The sequence below is a fragment of the Lineus longissimus genome, chromosome 7 (genome assembly GCF_910592395.1).
Source record: "Lineus longissimus chromosome 7, tnLinLong1.2, whole genome shotgun sequence".
Taxonomy (NCBI): domain Eukaryota; kingdom Metazoa; phylum Nemertea; class Pilidiophora; order Heteronemertea; family Lineidae; genus Lineus; species Lineus longissimus.
Window position 1 is genome coordinate 14,291,363 of NC_088314.1, and position 20,178 is coordinate 14,311,540.

The 20,178-nt window shown below is 41.5% G+C and overlaps 1 long non-coding RNA gene across 2 annotated transcripts; it reads left to right on the plus strand.

Annotated features, from left to right (window-relative positions):
* The first annotated feature begins 885 nt into the window (after positions 1-885).
* LOC135491437 (uncharacterized) lies at positions 886-2,962 on the plus strand. 2 transcript variants are annotated; one of them, XR_010447818.1, is made up of 4 exons: positions 886-1,120; positions 1,865-1,967; positions 2,265-2,375; positions 2,632-2,957. It is a non-coding gene; the product is annotated as an uncharacterized LOC135491437 (long non-coding RNA). The 2 variants fall into 2 exon arrangements; XR_010447819.1 differs by lacking the exon at positions 886-1,120 and adding an exon at positions 1,501-1,621 and having other exon boundaries at positions 2,632-2,962.
* Positions 2,963-20,178: the final 17,216 nt, after the last annotated feature.

Below are 20,178 nucleotides of genomic sequence, written 5' to 3' on the forward strand. Positions count from 1 at the left end.
GGTTCCGTTCTGTGGGACCTCGGAGATAGGTCTGTCAACCTTTTGTATACCGCATGGAGGAAGGCGGTCAGAAGAATTTTATCTGTACATCCCAGAACGCACTGTGTCTTATTACAACATTTAATTTTGTCAAGTCCGATAGAGGCTACTCTCCACAACAGATTTCTACGTTTCATGAGCAGGTCATCGGAAACAAATAATAACTACATTCAAATAGCCTTTCAGTTGGCATTAGATGGAAGCTCGTCCTCTGTGTCTAACTCTATCTCATACATTACTAATTTAATTGGGGCACCGCGTTCTACAATCGGAAACATCGAAGCGGTGCTATATGTTCATCCTTCAGAAGCTATTTTGGTTCGGTCAAGTGCCATTAGGGATTTCCTCCATTTACTAGATACAAACCGCGGGGATGTAAATATAAAAACCATTGTTGATTTTTTGTGCACTGAGTAGCACCCTATAACCTGTATTCTGTGGAGTCGCGCCTGCACCATTTTTTTTGTATCACTGTGCATAATTTGTAATCATGTTTGTTTGTCTAGACGTGTAAATGTAATTTACATATCGAATAAAGATACCAATAATAATAATTTATCATAATATCGATATTCTCGTGCTGTTTTTATGCTGATTCAGCCCAGATTCCGCAGGTTCCGCAGAATCCGCAGGATCCGCTAAATCGCCATGGCCTTAAAAACATTGCGGCATTTCCTCACCCGACCATATTTTGGCGGGACCAACCCACCGATGACCTCATCTAATCACCAATGACGTCAAATTGCATACGAGACTCCAGCGCAAGTCATACGACGCGACGCACTCAAACAATAGGGCCGTTTAAACGACAGGCAAAAAGACCGCATTCCGATCGGATCCGGATTCGATCCAAAAAGACCGCATTCCGGTCTTTCGTAAAACGCTCGTTTAGACGACGCAGCGCACTCCGTCGAAATTGCGTCGAAATCGGCGGGCTTTTCGCTCTCCGAACCGAATTGCTTGTGGAGGTATCAAAATAACGGTTTGGTACTTGCTACGCGCAAATTCCATGAATTCTTGACAATAATCCTGGCGACACTGCGTCCACCCTACCATCACCATGTCTGCGTGGTTTTCAAAGGTTTACATGTTTTTTTACTGTTTTTTACTGCTCAATCCTGTTGATTGCACTGACTGTTAGACTGTAGCCTACTCTCAGGTCTCCATGCAGTCACTCAAATCCTCATTCATTCAGTCATACATTCAACATTGACATTGGTCATTGGCACTGCATGCACTGTACTGTGTCGACTGTGCGTGCATGTATCGTCCACACTCGCTCACTGGTACTGGTACTGGCACTGTGGTGTATATTATATACACCACTATATAATATAGTGTGTACACATGGTACAAAAAGGGGGTACAAAAACATCAACATCACTCAATGGGCCAGTTGTTGCGGCCACCCCCTGCCCCTGGCCTTGTTGATAAACAAATATTGCCTCTAGGAAAACATTCAGTCTAAAATGCAATGCTTGATTGATAATGATATGGACTCAATCGATCATTGTGATTGACTCAATGTTCCACATGTCCTGGATACTAGGCCTTGGTCACTGGTCATACCTCCATGGTCCAGGTAAGAATGAAATTCAACCATACCACATGTTGTTACACTTCTACCTGAAAATCAGGCTTTGTTTGTTTGTAAACAAGGGTATGCCTGTATGTTAACCAAATGACAGTCCTTCGAAGAGGCTTAAAACCGAGGTTCCCTGTATCTGGTTTCTATGCTAGGGCAGTTAAAGACCCCACCAAGTGAGAAACATGTTGATTATATTTCAATGATGATATTTCAATTTTTTATGCACATTTTTTGCAGGTAAATCAAGTAATGCATTTGATGAATATGAAATAAAGAGGGAAGAAGAGAAGAAAACATTCCCTCAAGACCTTTCAAGGCTTCGGATACAAATCTATTGAAGGTAAATTTTAAAATCGGCAGTCTGCCTACATGTAGAGTAGAACCAGGGAAGGCCACCATACATTAGGTGATTTCTAAGTCAGTTAATTCAGTAGTCAAATTCTAACCTAGTAATACTTTGTTTTAGTTTACGCTTGATCTGGTTTTATCTCTTCTAAGTGTGATACTGACGTTTATCCTATCTAAACGAAATGGATTTGATAGCTAGTCATGTGTTAGTTTTAACAACCAACTTTGAAATCACCCATTGCCAGCCTTGCTGCCATGTACATTTGGAAACATATCTTCATATTTTCAGGGTCATTTTTTCCTGTGGAATCGTTGTAAATTGTTTGTGGTTGGGAGCCATTGATGATCTGTTGAGGAGGTGTCAGATACGGAATAAGAAAACTGGACCCATTTAAATCAGGTAAATATTGTTTGCTGGGATCATTGGTGGTGACACGAATTAAAAAAGAAAATAAACTCAAATTGTTTATTCAGTTTGTAAGGTTGTTGTGGGAAAATGGCCACTCAGAAACTTACCCCTAAAGTGGCCATAGAATTCTTTTGAAAGTCTCCTAACACTTTCTTGATTATTGAAATGAATTATGTTTAGTTTCTGACTGGCCGACTCGGAGACTTTTTTGCATTACTAAATGTATATTTTCTTGTTTCAATTGCAGTAAGATGGATGTTTCATATTCACAGCCTTACTGACCATGCCAGCGGTTAACGGATACGTTCTTCTGAGACTCATGCTGGAGCAAATGCAGAGACATCGTAAACGCCGTAATCACCTGCGTCATACTCAGCAAAGACATCTCTCTTCCAGAATGTCTCAATTGTACATGATAAATGAAATGCAGACAGCAGTGGCATTCTTAGGACATCTGAACCTGCAGCTCTGCATATCAGTAGCAACTGTTGAAAGGTTTGTATTAAGGGTCATACTCATAGGCCTGTCTAGCTAGGTAAGCCGAATGAGATGAGCGACTGCGATTGACATTCACTCGTAGATAAGATTGCCGGAATTCAACTCGAGTCGCATTTATGGTCAAGAGTAGAGATGCTGACTTTACGAGACAATAGTGGTAATTACGCGATAATTGAGACATGGCGTTCATCTCCATGTAACGATTATGAATAATGATTCATCTCCCAAAAGAAAACATGCATTTCCCGGCATTTTTTCATTCGCCCGTCCTTAATTTCACTCGCTTGCCGTTGCGACAATTGGACTTTCTGAGTGAAGTTTTAGTCACATTTGTGCACATTTTGATGTGAAAATCTCGTTATTGCACCGCCGGCGTGAATTCGCAAAACCTACTACGAGTGTAGCATGCCGCTACTCATAAAGACGTATTTTTCGTTGAAATCCCGGCCAGAGCCGAATGTAATCTATTATGGTCAAATTCTAACCGCCACCCAGATGTATATACCAGTGCTACTCGATTGCAGGACTGTCCGCCTTTGCACGAATTGCGTTTTAGTCAAATGAATCCCGACGACAATTTCGACCGTCGTATGACAAGACGGCCAGTTTCATATCCTCTAACTTTTTCTAGATTAGATTTACGAATTTAACTCCAGTCGCATTTGTGGACAAGAATAGAGATATTGACTTTACGGGACAAAAGTGCATGGTACTCATGCAGAAATTGAGACATGGCGTTCAACTCAATGTAACAATTATGAATAATGATTAATCTCCCGTAAGAAGACATGCATTGCCCAGCATTTTTTCATTTGCCCGTCCTTAATTTCACTCGCTTGCCGTTGCGACAATTGGACTTGCTGAGTGAAGTTTTAGTCACATTTGTGCAATAGCGTTTCATCTCACGCATTGCCCGGCCTTCGTTAGTTCGTCGATGCGATAATTGGAAACTTTGATGTTGACGAACTGAGCGCAGTTTTAGTCGGAATTGCTGCGAAAATTCTGCACATTTTGATGTAAAAAACTGTCGTTATAACACCGATTCTCTGACCGGATCAGCGATAAAAATTATGTTTGTAGAGAACCCGTTTAACAAATGAAAGCGCCAAAGCGTTGTGAGATTCCTGATTTAGCATTGTATGTGCAACTTGATCCAATAGAGAGTTGCAAAACGTTTGTCAGCCTGGTCATGATAATGCTAGCATATAGCCCCCGAGGTATCTTCCGGGGTGAATTCACATAGCTACGATCAGCAGCAGCTACTCATAAAGACATATTTGTAATATCTGGCACAATCATTTACGCTGATAATAATGACTGCAGCAGGGGTTGTTAGATGCATCGCTATTATTGAGAGACAAGCTTAGCCGCGTTTTTGCTTCGTTAACAAATTATATTTTTCCTTTATGCTGTAAATGTCATTTATTCCGTTTTATCTTTTAAACATCGCCAGTAGCGTTTGTTTTCATGGAACTGTTGGTCGCCGAGGAACAATATCCGTAATGATAGTGTACCTTTGTTTTCAATAACAATTATCCGACAAACGTCAGGTTTTATAATCGCAGCAAAAATTCTCATATATTGCTGAGTAATGAAAAACTATCATATCGTCTATTTCAACCTAACCGTTATAAACAATTTGTACTTGGAAAGTGTTTGATGAATGCACTGGTAACACCGCTGACAAAAACGGTGAGAGGACCTTGATATTAAAATGTGTCGCGTCGTGTGCTGTAAAATGATTTGCGTGTCAGCTTGTATTTGCTTCGACGCACTCTGCTATAAACGTGAATAGTGCATGTTGGTGGATGAGGCAGACGTTATGATGTTGTGAAGGGTAGGTGATAAACTATGGAATTAGTGAAACCTTGGAAACACTGATAAACCTTGAAAACACTCCTTAAAATGCATAAAAACATGAAATAATGCCATTCGAACCTAACGTGGTTACGAATCAACATTTGGAGCTTATTCTTACATGATCAGATCGGAATTTTATGGTAATTTAGAAATCTGTCGCATATCCGATTCAATAGTCTATATTTTAGAACAACCCAGTTGTACCTCGCCTCCAGTGTACAGTACTGATCTTCCAAATATGGGAAGACACGCCCACCACACACCCATAATATGGACCAATAGCGCTCCGCTTATAAATACGCCACCACCACGCGGGGCCTATTTGAACTACGGATCGGTCTGTTCATACAGGGTGATACAGAGAAAATTGGGGGCCTGTCATGCATTATGCATGGATAAGGTTGACGACTATGTCTAGGCCTAATTGTCTATGATTGACTGATATTTTATAACAAACGATGAATAAAAGAAGCCTAGTCATGGATGTTTATTACCGAAGTTTGCGGATGAAAATTTCCTTCGCCGTGAGCGATTTCTTACATCTTCCAGTACGCATCGAGGGATGCAGAGATCTTTGTGACGTCACCAGTTCTAAGCGGTTTTTTTATTCACGTGTGTGTTTGTCCTATGATCTCGTGCATCTAGTACCGAGCATAATACTTTATCGTCTATGGAATACAAAACAATCATAAAAACTAATTTTTGCTTCCATTGAAGAGAAATAAAATATTTTAACGACCACAGCGCATTGCCAATTGATGACGTCATCCTCCACATTAAAAATGTTGGCTTCTGAACTAACTGGCAAATTGCTATCAATAAAGTCAGCTGGGACGAGACTGTCAGTTGGAAGGGTATAAATCGTGGAAGGAACGCACCCGATTTCCCGCGCTATTTGCACAGTGATTCCATGGTTTACATTGAATATTACAAGGTTTATCAGTGTTTCCAAGGTTTCACTAATTCCATACTTTATCAACTACCGTTGTGAAGCGGACATTTTAGGATTACGGACATGCATTCTGCATTTCCCTTAGGGACCAATCGCGTTCGTTCCACATTTGCAGAACTTTGTTGCATTTTTGCAACTTGATCGAACTATTGATATGTTTAGCGGGTAATATATTCAAAGCGGCTTTCTTCGTAAATCTCCTTGTTGTCATTATTGCAAACTTGGTTTTAAGATGCACACAACCAATCACTTCAGGCTCATCGTCAGAGTCATACTCAGATTCGGTGTAGCCCACAGCATGTACAATTCTTGACCTGCATTTTGACTTGAAGTGATTCAAACCACCACATTGTGGCATTTCTGTCCATTTGCGGGACACTCCTGACGGTCTTTAGCACGCTTCCGTCCACAAAAACGATTTCGACATGTGGTGATTCGATGCACTATGCTCGTATTTCTTTGGCATCGGAGTATCGCCTCCTCTCGACTTTGGTTTCAATTTGAATCGTGACGACACCTTTTTTACCTCTTCAGCCCCAGAAGAACCGATAACTTTGAATTGAGTCTGTGCTAACTCAGCGGACTTGCAAATGTCAATACCCTTTTTTAACAACAAATTACGTTCCTGCAATAACTTTCGACGAGTGTTCTGATCTCGGATACCAATCACAATTCGGTCACCAATCAGTGAATCCTCCAGATTTTCGAAATTACAAGTCTTTTCGAACTCTCTCAGAGCACTAAGATAGGTATCAAATCGTTAGCCACTTCCACCCTTCAACAGCATAAGCCTCATCAGACAAGTCAATTGGAGCGGTGGTTATATCGGTAGTAAGCTCTGGGCCAGGGGTGCAGGCACTGCAGCAACAGCTGCGGGACGAATGTTCGGCATGTCTGGTTCACCAGCTAGCATCTTCAGTGTTCACAATACATGCAGCAATACACACGTGTATATACACTAAAACAGCATGGTTTGACGCTATTGACAATGGCTGGTATTTATAAAAACAAGCATATGCTTATAACCATGTTCTTTAAGCATGTACTTAATACTTAAAGTATTAAGTATAAGCATGGCGTTATACTTGATTTCATATTTATAAAACAAGCATTTGTGGATGATGCTTGGCTTGTAAGTTTCAAGCTTGTGCTTAATTGCTCATACTGCATAACAGGGTGAAATCAGATTTCCCATGTGGTATTTGGTGTAAGGCTGGTCGGATTATGGCAATCATTGCTGCCCTGGGAATGGGGAAATCCTTTGTTATTGAGGTGACGGATAGTCATGCCTGTCCTTAGTGCATGTAAACCTTCTGGTTTGTACACCAATTGTTAGAATCCTATTGAACGTTACCTCTTCCGGTTGCTGAGGATTCCCATAAGGTGTAAGGAGCCAGGCGGCAATGCCGTATCCACTATCCCCTAGCAGTAATGCCTCCGTCCTCATAGTGGACAAACGATGACAAACTACCCAATTTCTCCATATTCTACTGTCGTGTACAAACCCACGCCACTCGGCTACAACACTTGTGAACGTTTCCTTTGCATCACAAATTCCCTGAACGTTTAACGTAGCCTTTCCACTCCGGCCTACGTATTCGTCGCCATGTGCATGCCTCCCTTGTGGCTTCAGAACTCGGACGGGGGTACAGTCGACAGCACCTATCGCACAAGTCATCTCGTAGGACGTTTGCCAATTGTCCATTGCTGACTGCATCTCATGCACCGTACTTGGGAAATGTATCCACAGTCCTGCATTTTCAACAATCTTGTCGAGTACTGCGTGGAATGTTCTTGACACGGTGGGTTGGAAAATTCCAACATCCTCAGCAACACCCATCTGAAACCCAGGGTCCGATATATATCGAAGGAAAGTCTCCATTTGTGTCTTTACTGTCAGTGCCCCGCCACGAGTTTCTCCACTATCTTCTAAAAAATGATCAGCTAACCATTCATCATTTTGCTCATCAAATCGATGAAATCGTCGATAAAATGCTGGGCAACATGATTTTCTTGGGGTGTACTCCTTCGGATGTCGCCCCGCAAGTGCAAGAAAAGCTGCCATGTCAAACACGTCTTCCTACTTCGAAGTTCAAGCCTGGTCTGAAGCTACCTTGAAAAATCTAAGGATATCCTTATAAGCATATGCTTATTACTCGTGTTTATAAATATGGAATGAAGCAGAATCTTAGACTTTAAGTTTTGGCAAGATGCCGGAAAAGCAGACACTTATACTTGAAGCATAAGGTTACAAGTACAAGCATTACCTTAGGTTTTATGAATATGCAGCGTACTTTATAATACTTGAAAATCCAAGGATAAGCATATGCTTGGTTTTTGGCTCACCGTAGGGGAGTCTATACAACACCGCAGTGTCCGTCGTCGTCGTCGTCCGTCGTATCCTATTTCTAAAACAGTGGCACGTTTCTTAACCGCTAGGGCTATGGACTCAAAACTTAGTTTGCATGACCCCCAGGTCAGATGACCTTTGACACTGGATTTCGGTCCGGTCTGATTCTTGACTTGGCCACTAGGGGGCCAAAACTGAAAACATAAATAGTGTGATACTACTGATTAGTTTTTGGTAAAAAATTTATGGTAGATACTCTTAGCAAGGATACATCACATATCCTACAGGTTTTTGATTTGACCTTATTTTCAAGGTCATAGAGGTCAAATGGTGTGAATTGGCCGTTTGTGTGTAACTATGGCACGTTTCTTAACCACTAAAGCTATGAGCTTTAAACTTGGTACACATGACCCCCTAGGTCAGATGACCTGTGACACTGATTTTCGGTCCGGTCTGATACTTAACTTGGCAACCAGGGGGCCAAAACCAAAAATTTGAATAGTGCCATATCTCGCTTACTACTGATTAGTTTTTGGTAAAAATTAATGGTAGATACTCTTAGCAAGGATACATCACATATAGTACGGGTTTTTGATTTGACGTACTTGTCAAGGTCACAGAGGTCAAATGGCGTAAATTGGACATTTGAGCATAACTGTGGCACGTTTGTTAACCCCTAAGGCTATGAACTTGATACTTTGTACAAAGGATCCCCCAGGTCAGCTGGCCTCTGACCCTGAATTTCAGTCCGGTCTGATTCTCAACTTGGCCACCAGGGGGCCAAAAGTGAAAACCTAGAAAGTGTGATATCTCGCTTATTAGTGATTCGTTTTCAATAAAATTTTTATGGTAGGTTCTCCTAGCAAGGATACATCACATATCACATAAGTTTTTCATTTGACCTGTTTTTCAAGGTCACAGAGGTCAAATTGCGTAAATTGATCGTTTGAGTGTAACTATTGCAAATTTCTTAACCACTAAAGCTATGAACTTGAAATTTGGTACACATGACTCCCTACGTCATATAACCGCCGACACCGAATTTCCATCTGATCTGATTCTCGACTTGGCCACCAGGGGGCCAAAACTGAAGAAGGTAAAAAGTGCAATATCTTGCTTATTAGTGACTTGTTTTTGATGATATTTTTATGGTAGGTACTCCAAGCAACGATACATCACATGTCATACCGACTTTGGTTTGACTTATATACTATGCATGTAGCATGTTTCTTAACCAGGATGAATTCCACCAACTATCTATACGGTGAGCACAATGGTCCTTGGCCGTTTCATTATAAATACCAGCCAATGTCCAACAGCCTCAGGTGTCAACCTGGCCACCTGAAAAGCCTTGGCCGCGAATTCAGAGGCCAATGCATTCCATGCTCGACTAACAATAGTTACAACCGACTGCAATGAAATTTTATCACAGTTCCCGTCATTGTCAGTATTTTCTGTCTTCCATTGTTTCTAGTTATTAGGGCTTTAAAAAGCTCTCATAATTGTAAGGTCCAGATGCTGAATCCAGCAGAACTCCAGCTTCAACATGTGGTTCGCAGAACTCCTCTGCCTGATGAGGAACCTGTCCACAAGAAGCAAGATGCGTTTGGGTTGTATTCGCCAATATACGGGAAAAAGACGTCTCGCAACCAATGTCTTAAAGTGTCTGTGTTTTCCCATCCTGATCGTGATGAGGTGACGCGTACGTTGGCAAGAATGTCATTTAGAGCACGGAGTGAACTCTGATCTCGGCGTGCACTCACGTGGCGGGAAAGGTCTCGCGCCTATTGAAAATTCCTGATAACGCATTTTTTGACTATCTAAGAGCTAAAACAAAATTGGAAAAACATCAAACACGTTCAGAAAAATAGTTTACTGATGAACCAGAAGAAGAACGAACATAATGCAATAATAAGCCGCCCTTCCTTTAAACATGTTAAAGAAAAGAATAATACAGAATCTGTTCTACGACACAGCGCGCCACATTTAATAAATTGATCTTTGGCTCATTTAGGAATCACGTACAATTGAGACGCCTACGTATACATGTAGGCACTGCTACTTATATGAGAGTAACACAGCGGTTAGGCAAGACATTCACACATATAACAATTACCTAACGGTTCAAATTCGATGTAATGTCGATACATATAAAAAGTTCTGCTTTATATTTAAAGCTGACCCAAAAAATGGGCAACTTCAAATTTCCCCAAAAGTTTTCAGTCTACACTTTGGTGCCAGTGTGCTTGGTGAATATAAGCAGTATATCATATGCCTTATGACGCGAGAGCATATAATTCGTGTGGTCGATATGTTCGAGGGATATTCCCGGCGTATTCTAGTATTTTCAAAATCTGACATATTGAGGTCACGACCGGGAAAATCAAAACCAACCATTATTTCAGGAAAAATCATGAGAAATGGTGTGATATAAAAGATCTATTTTCGTTCATGGCTTGCACCAGAAACACTACCTTATCAAGCTATATCAGCAGCAAATAAAACACAATTTTATACGCTTGAAAAATGGATATATCCAATTGCAGATACGCAATCCTGTTAGATTAGGCCTCAGTGATGTGGTGGATAAATGTCTACTTTTATGCGATGAAGTGCGTATAAGGGAAGCCACATATCTTAGGGTTTATATGCTACAATCGGACGAAGGTAACATGTCTATTAAGATGTCTGAACATAATTTACTAAAGCCTAACTCTCGGAAGTCTGTCAATTCAGTTCACTGCTATGAAGGGTCCATAGTGGTTTGCTTAGCTCATTCTTTCCGAGTACTACACGTGTATGTTTATCAAAAGAACCATGAAGGTGGTCAATTTTCAAAGATAGATGGTCAACCTTCTGTCCTCAGGTACATCGCACGCTGCCGTTAGCTTCATATCACAAACGAGGGTCGATTTGTGGAACCGCATATGGACAAAAAACGTGTCCGTTTCTACTATTTCTAAGATATAGCTTTCTTCGTCAAAGATAATCACCAGGCAGATCAAAGGAGATTCTCTCCGACAACAAACACAGATTGCCATTCCACCAGGAAAGTATACTCGCAGGATTCAGAAGATATCAAAATCACCAAACGTTGGGTGGCCCCTTCCCCCGTCCTACAGAAAGCATTCACTTAACCCGAACATGGAAGACAATGTAATGTGTATTGTTTTCTATGTAAAGTGTCTTAATCAATTTAAAGGACAAGGTCGAGCCATACGATTCAGGTATCTTCTTGCGCCTGTGGTTACTGTAGATATTTCGGACAACAATCTGTTCTAGTGTCTCTTCTGTACTTAGGGGGTTTAACTCTGATCAACTTAATGTAACGTTTTCTGAAAAAGTTCTCTGGCAGGCATGTTCCATTATGCTTACGATGAGCCAACTTAAGTTGCAGCTTACACTAAGTTTAAGGTAAGCCTGTAATACCACAGCTTCGTTCAAGGTGTGTTCCACTCTTCAAATTGTTGTTTAATCTAGACATGTCTAAACAAGGTGATGAACATCCATGGTCGAAAATCCAGATTAGATTCTTAGTTGAGATCTTTAGTTTCGTGTTACTGTAGAAGAGAAAAAAATCGTGTTCGTGATATTTCTTAAATTTCGCGAGAGGACCATGCTCGCGAAAATATTAAGCTCCGAATTTTTTTAGCCATGTTTCCACGGGCATTGCATCCGGCTAAGGCCCTACATGTATGTCGATCTCAGCAAACTAAACCATAAAGAGGTGATAAATAAGAGACCACGAATAGCGCGTGCAATTGGTGCGTATCATGATTCACCTGAAAAACACTTCCATACCTCTTCATTGACATTTGCCTAATGAATGCTCATCTGTGTGTGCTATACATGTAGGTTCCATCACTCCATACACTTCAGCTCATACATTTACTAAGAGAAGCTCTTGCTTTGTCAAATAGACCACTTTTATTTCATTTAAAATGAAATTGCCAGGGCCATTGTGCTCACCTCATTTGGAGGAAAGAGTGATTAAGAGCATGGTATTGTGTCATGTAGTGTTAGGTTTGATGTAGGTCCAACCAATAACAATTTCCCCAAAATGGCCAATTTACAGTACATTTGACCTCTGTGACCTTGAAAAGTAGGTTAAATCAAAAAAGACCCAGGTGACCCATTGAATGGTTGTTAGAATTAGATGTACCTATGATATAAAATTGGTGCCAATCGGGCAAGTAATTAAGGAATAATAGCATTTTGAAGAATTTTGGATTTGGCCCCCACCCTGGAGGCCAAACGGCAAATCAGATCGAACCAAACTTCGGTACCAATGGGTACATATCTACTTAATTTGTGATCAATAGTCATTGCGGTTAAGAAACGTGCCATAGTTACGGCCTGACGGCCAATTTACGCCATTTGACCTCTGTGACCTTGAAAAGTAGGTCAAATTAAAAACCTGTGTGACATATACTGTATGGTGGTTAGATGTACCCATGATATCAAATTAGTGGCAATCGGGCATGAAGTTAAGAAATAATCACATTTAAAGGTTTTTGGATTTTGCCCCCTGGTGGTCAAGTGGTGAATCATATTGGACCGAACTTCGGTCCCTGAGATCACCTGACTAAGGGATACATGTGTACCAAATTTGGGATCAATAGTCATTGCAGTTTAGAAACGTGCCATAGTTACATCCTCACGGCCAATTTACGCCATTTGACCTCTGTGACCCTGAAAAGTACGTCAAATCAAAAACCCGTACGATATGTGATGTATCCTTGCTAGGAGTACCTACCATAAAAGTTTTATTGAAAACGGATCATTAATAGGAGACATATCACACTTTTTATGTTTTCAGTTTTGGCCACCTGGTGGCGAAGTCATGAACCAGACCGGACCGAAATTCAGTGTCGGAGGTCATGTGTACAAAGTTTCAAGTTCATAGCACAAGCGGTTAAGAAACGTGCCACACAGGATACGGACGACGACGGACACAGGGCTATCGTAAAGACTCCCCTAAGGCTGGGTTCACATAGAACTATACTATTCGGGTATTCGGTGCACGTTTTGAAAGGGCACGCGGGTACCTGAAATCGAACAAGGAAATTTCACAATACCGGGTCACATAAGAGGGCACTATTCGAAAAGGTCGTATACCTGCGTATAGTATAGTATAGTGGGAATCGTGCGCGTTAGATTTTCGTGCCGCGTATACCACCCTGTTCAGAAGTGACCAGAGGAATTGGTATTAGAACATGCATTTTAATGTTATCTATCACAATTATTAAACGATTTATTGCATACTATAGGATAAGTTAGAAACAATAGTACTCATTTTTACTCATTTTATTGCAATTTCTAAGTACAGGCCTTCATTACATGTTTTATTACTAATCAACTAAATGATTCTTTTAATTAACATATAGCGAACTTGTTTCTTTCTTTGGTCTTTGTGCCTGGTCAGCTTCATCCTCGGCTAAGAGGAGAAGAGCCAAATCGTCTTCGTCTGAACTGTCCATCGGATCGGCGTCAAAAGACGGAATACCGCACGCATGCTACCCTATGTGACTCGCCGTGCCCGTATAGCGTATAGCAAATACCGAATAGCGTATATCGAATAGCGTATACCGAATACCGTATTGTTCTATGTGAACCCAGCCTAAGGCTATGTGAACCCAGCCTAAGGCTGGGTTCACATAGAACTATACTATTCGGGTATTCGGTGCACGTTTTGCCAGGGCACGCGGGTACCTGAAATCGAACAAGGAAATTTCACAATACCGGGTCACATGAGAGGGCACTATTCGAAAAGGTCGTATACCTGCGTATAGTATAGTATAGTGGGAATCGTGCGCGTTCGATTTTCGTGCAGCGTATACCACCCTGTTCAGAAGTGACCAGAGGAATTGGTAAGAGCGTGCATTTTAATGTTATCTATCACAATTATTAAACGATTTATTGCATACTATAGGATAAGTTAGAAACAATAGTACTCATTTTTACTCATTTTATTGCAATTTCTAAGTACAGGCCTTCATTACATGTTTTATTACTAATTAACGAAATGATTCTTTAAATTAACATATAGCGAACTTGTTTCTTTCTTTGGTCTTTGCGCCTGGTCAGCTTCATCCTCGGCTAAGAGGAGAAGAGCCAAATCTTCTTCGTATGAACTGTCCATCTGATCGGCGCCAAAAGACGGAATGCCGCACGCATGCTACCCTATGTGACTCGCCGTACCCGTATAGCGTATAGCGAATACCGAATAGCGTATATCGAACAGCGTATACCGAATACCGTATAGTTCTATGTGAACCCAGCCTAACGGTGAGCCAAAAATCTTGACTCGCGAAAGTATTCTTCTGCAAATAATAGGGAGGTTAAGAACCTGAACGATAAACGACAACGATAACGACAATGACGTCATTCTCCAAATCGTCTACCGTTTCAATAATGAATAAATGTCGTTCGATTCAAAAGGTCATTACAGGCCTATAATGCACCTTCTTTCTGTGAGCGCAGTGCAGACTTTTATTATGATTATTAATTGTGCTTTCACACACATTGATGATGTAATCCATAGTGTAACAAACTTGTAACTCCATGTGAGATAATCGTGGCTCAGGTGAAACCCTGTCGACCCGGGCTGATTGATCATTCACTTCAGCAGAGACACTCAAGTGGAACATGCCGCCGAAATTTCGTTGATATGCTGTTGCTGAGAGAATTTGTCGCTGTGAACCCCAAAAGAAGCAGTGTATATATATGTTGGTGTTGACCAATACAGACCACAAAAATTGGATCTAAAAGTGTCATGCACATCCACACGTCAAGAGTTGATGAGGTAATTCATTGAATAGTCGTGTACAACAGGCCCTGAAAGGCCAAGGAAATTGTCGCGCAGGATTTGATTGTCATTACAAGTCACATTAAAACATTATATAAGTGAGTTAAAAGGCCTAGTCCTTGTCTTTCCTGACTCGGATCAGTGTCAGCCAAATGAACATTTTACGTTTACCGGGAATTCAATGTAACGTTATTTCTTCACGATAACCCTTATGACGTCATTGTCGTGAGCGTTGTCGTTTATCGTTCGCGTTCTTAACCTTTCTGTTGTGTAGTGTATGCATGTGCAGTCTATACAGGAATTGTGATGTTTTTTTCTCATATGCCTAGATCGGATGCAAGAAATTTATCGGGATTAATGACATTGGGTTATTTAAAAAAAGAGTTATAGCTGACTTATACATTCCCGAACAAGACTGAATTGAAGCGGTGATGTGCATTTGGATCTTCTTCTGAACATATCCATTACCCCAGTGCACAACTCGAAAGCGAGGCATTCTCTGCAAGCACTTACATAAGGAAACTGCAGAACAAAAAATCCAGATAGCAGCACCAGTACTAAAAGGTACACTTCCAGTGCATTTTCCATTACATTTTCTCCCTAAAACTCATCAAAATAGAATTCAAGACCAATAAAACAACATTTTTGGTGCTATTTCCCCATGTAGAGTAATTAAGGGATGAAATATTCAATAATCATTGACCCGGCAAATGGCTTTCTCATTACAACCATGGTCCACTTGCCTGCAGGGCCCCCTATTGGCAGGTTTTGTTGTGCAGGTTCCTAATTGAAAGCGTCCAGAGACATGTTTGCGTTGATCACTTTTTTGAATATACAAATAGTTTGGTCAATTTATCTTTGCATTACCATGTTTTGAAATGCAGGCCTTACCGATACAGCACGGAGACCAGTGGATGAATCGTGCTTTGACTTTTTTTGTCCGAACCTTTGGCATACCATGCATACTGATATCTGACAGCTCACACTAGAAGTGTACCCTACGGTCTGTGAGCGGTTGACAATGTCAAGCATTTTTTAGATCTAGATCGTTGAGGTCACTGCGATTACAGGGTCCAGGGTCGAAGATGAAGCCCGGCAATGTTTACCCTGCCAAGCCGCTAGCAGCCGTGGAGCCGAAAAGCCGGAGCCACTGAAAATGACGCCTATCCCGAAGTCAGCATGGCAAGAAATGTCCATTGATTTTTTTGGCCCGCTACCCGTGCCGACAGCCGACTATATTATGATTATAGCCGATTTCCCGAAGTCGAGATTGTAGCATCGGTGTGGTCTGGATCATCTGGGCTGGCTACAGGATGTCGGCTCATAAAATCGGCTGGATTCTTGTCATCTTTACCAGGGCGATACTCTTGAGTGCAATTATACGGCATAAGTCGAAATCTCCATCGCTCGATTCTTGCTGAGGCTGGTTTACGGTTGTTGAAGGTACCAATCAAAGGCTTATGGTCTGTAAAGATCTTGAATGACCTGGAACCACACAAATAGAGATGGAAGTGCTCCAGGGACCATACTACCGCTAACATCTCGTGTTCTGTCTGTGAGTATCTCTACATCTGTGAGGATTTTACTACCATGATGACTTTTCCTCGTTGTGGCAGTATCGCTCCTAAACCTTTGGGGCTGGCGTCTACGGTTACTTCAACGTCAAGATCTGGATTGTAGTATGACATAACCTTGGCTCCTGTAAGTGCTTTCTTCAAGTCGTTCAGGGCTTTGTCGTGTTCTTCAGTCCATTCCCATTTGGTGTCTTCTCTTGTCAGTTCACGAAGGGGAGCTGTGATATGAGAATAGCCTGGTATAAATCGTGAGAGGTACTGCACCAGTCCTAAGAGAGACTTGACTCCACTGGCATCTTGCGGGGCTGGAGCATCTACGATCGTCTGTATCTTCTTGGGGTCAGCTGGGATTCCTTTTGAGCTAAAAATGTGACCATGGAACTTGACTTGGGATTTGTAGAAGTGACACTTCGGTAAATTCAGGACTACACCGTGTTCTTTAAGTCTCTTCAGTACGGCTTTCAGGTTCTTGTCATGCGCCTTGCGATCCTTACCAAATATGATGATGTCATCTGATATATTCTTGCAGCCGGGTAGACCATGCAAAATTTCAACTATTGCGTTCTGGAAAATTTCCGAAGCTGCGTTTATGCCAAAGAAGTCTCTTATACCGTTTCAAACCAAGGTGAGTTGAAAACATTGTGATGTATCTGCTCTCAGGGGCTAGTTCCAATTGGTGATAAGCACTCCCAAGGTCCAGGGTGCTAAACACTGTGGCACCATTTAAATCGTTGACTAAATCGTCTAGAGTGGGCATCAAGTGTCTTTTACGCTGGATTGCTTTGTTGGCTTCTCTCATTTCCACGCATATCCTTATTCCTCCAGATTTCTTCGGTACCACTACAATTGGACTTACCTCTACATCCGGGGTCTACTTGATTAGCATTCAAAATGGCTGCAGCACTAGACCCTGGATACTCGTGTACGTCATATCCAATCATTTCGCTCGACCTATGACCTGGGCACTATGTGTCACCACTGTTTCAAAATGACCAAAAATCGTTTGTAGCCGATCAAACAATGGTAAAACTGACCAATTATCTCAAGATGTATACTGATAAAGAAGCATACTTAAGTATAAAAAAAAAATTATAAAAAGGGATTTCGAAATTTCTTTTTTACAGTGCTCGCGCGATTGGGTATTGTAACACGTGCTTCTTTGGTTCTATTTTCCTCGGAGTGCCGGCATGAGGGCAATTATTTTTGATTTCAACATATTATCCGTGTCCATGAAGATCTATTATGCCACCAATTGATTTGTGATCGCATCAGGGTAAAATGGTTATGTAGACTGATAAGTCGCCCTTTTTGCCGATTCAATATACCATGAGTATGCCAAGTGTCAAAATATTATTTACATCTTATTTGCATGTCAAACGTTATTCGTTGACCAATCAAATAATTATGTTTTAGCACAACATGATACCAGCGGTAGTGCAAGTGACCAAATAAGTGCGCAATGACTCCTGGGTAATCGAGGTTGTGAATTCCCTCATCCACGAAACTACACGTCTTTTTTAGAATGTAATAACTCAATGCCTTCATTAATTTTTCCCCAGGGTCTTCCTTTTTTACCACTATGGGTCTTCGTTTTATACCTCTGTAAAAGTTTCCTAGTTTGGATAATGTCGGGGGAAAATGAGAAAAAAACAAGTCTTCCTGATGGAACAAATGCCCTATGTACCCTTCTAAAGTCCTGGACGCATTTAATAGCAAGATCAAAAAAAATCCTCTACATAGAAATTGTTTGTGTACATGTGGTGTATTTACATTTGTAATTACCGCCACTGTTCGGTGGCGCCGTCTATCCTTATTATAATAAACTGTTGTTGCTGAGTTAGGAATTGAGTTGACACATCATCGTCCGTTTTCTTCCTTTCTTGCGGTCTACGGACCCACATATACCTCAAATGGCGACGAGGATCGGATTTTCTTATGCATAAAAGCATAAAGAACTGTTGAAACTAGCACAACCCGCTGCATCTCCAGCGATAGGGAGGAAAATTCAAGTTGAAGTGCCGGCCGGGTTTCATTCCCGCCAGTGCAGTGCATGCCATAGTTCACGTGGTCGTGTACAATCTGCTGTGCATCGTGTACTAAGTCTGTAGTAGATTTCGCCCATTGATTACGTATGATGGCGACGGCAACCATCGGGACAATCGGGCCCTACGAGGAATCAGAAGACATTGATACATACGTTGAGCGTGTAAAACTGTACTTGGAGGCAAATAATGTGACAAATGACAAGAAGGTGGTGTAATTTTTGTCAATTATTGGTCCGAAACCGTACGGCCTGCTAAAGTCTCTTTGTTCTCCGGACCAACCGGGGACAAAAGCGCTGGAACAATGTATCACCCTGCTCCAAGGACATTACAAACCAAAACCATTGACTATAGTTGAACGTTTCAAGTTCATGAAGCGGAGTCAAGAAGACGCTGAGTCAGTTTCAGCTTATATTGCTGAACTCAAACGCTTGAGTTCAACGTGTGCTTTCGGTGACAATCTGACAGAGCACTTACGAGATCAGATTAATGTTGGACTGGCTAGTTCTCAGTTGCAGAAGAAATTTTTGTCGGTGAAGGATTTGACTTTCGATAAAGTTGTTGAAATGGCAACGTCTTTCGAGGCTGCAGAAAAGAACATTAAGAAGATCAATAAACCGTCACAAACTGTTAATAGCATTTCTGATGGTGCAAGGCCAAAGTCGAGTCAGTCTAGTCATAAGTCACAACCTACGGGTATGGTTTGTTACCGTTGTGGTAGCAAATTTCATAAAGCGAACAAATGCAAACACATCAATACCGAGTGTAACTCTTGTCACAAAATGGGTCATCTTCAGAAGGTGTGCAAAAGCAAGTCATCTTCTCCACAGACTACCGATTCGAAACCTAGGCAGAAATATTCGGCGAAAAAGGACAAGAAAACCAAGGTTACGGTGCGTTACGTGGAGGAAGACTCCCCAGTTGATTCGGATGCAGATTCTGACCATCTCCCAATTTTCAATCATAAAGCTGTTCCTGAAATGCGAAAACGCTATGAAGTGACTTGCTTAATCAATGACGTTGACTGCTGCATGGAAATTGACACTGGTGCAAGTGTTTCGTTGATTTCCGAGGACATGTATAACAAGTCATTCCGTTCAATTCCGGTCGAACCTTCCGATACTGTGTTGTATACATACACCAAGGAGTCAATTCCGGTTCTGGGTGACATTCCTGTTACGGTTAAATACGGGTCTCAAACTGCAGAGTTGAGACTGTGCGTGGTAAAAGGGTCAGGACCATTGTTATTGGGTCGGAACTGGCTGAAGGCATTCAAGTTAGACTGGAACAGAATTTTCCAGGTGCGCTCTCTGGATCTGAATAAATACAAGGAACTTTTCGATGGTAAACTGGGGACTTTAAAGGACATTACTGCCACTCTCAAGCTGAAAGAGGGAAGTTTTTCAAACTGAGGCCTGTCGCTTATGCAACACGCGATAAAGTTGGCATGGAAATCCACAGATTGGTTGATTTAGGTGTGTTGAAAAGCGTTGAGTTTTCTCACTGGGCTACACCGGTCGTTCCAGTAGAGAAACCGGATGGATCGGTGAGATTGTGCGGAGACTATAAACTTACTCCCAACCAGGTGCTTGAGGTTCCTGAATATCCATACCAAACTCCGGAGGATCTTTTCAACAAACTGAATGGCGGTCAGCTGTTTACGAAAGTTGACTTATCTGGCGCGTACAACCAGATTGTTCTTGACGAAGC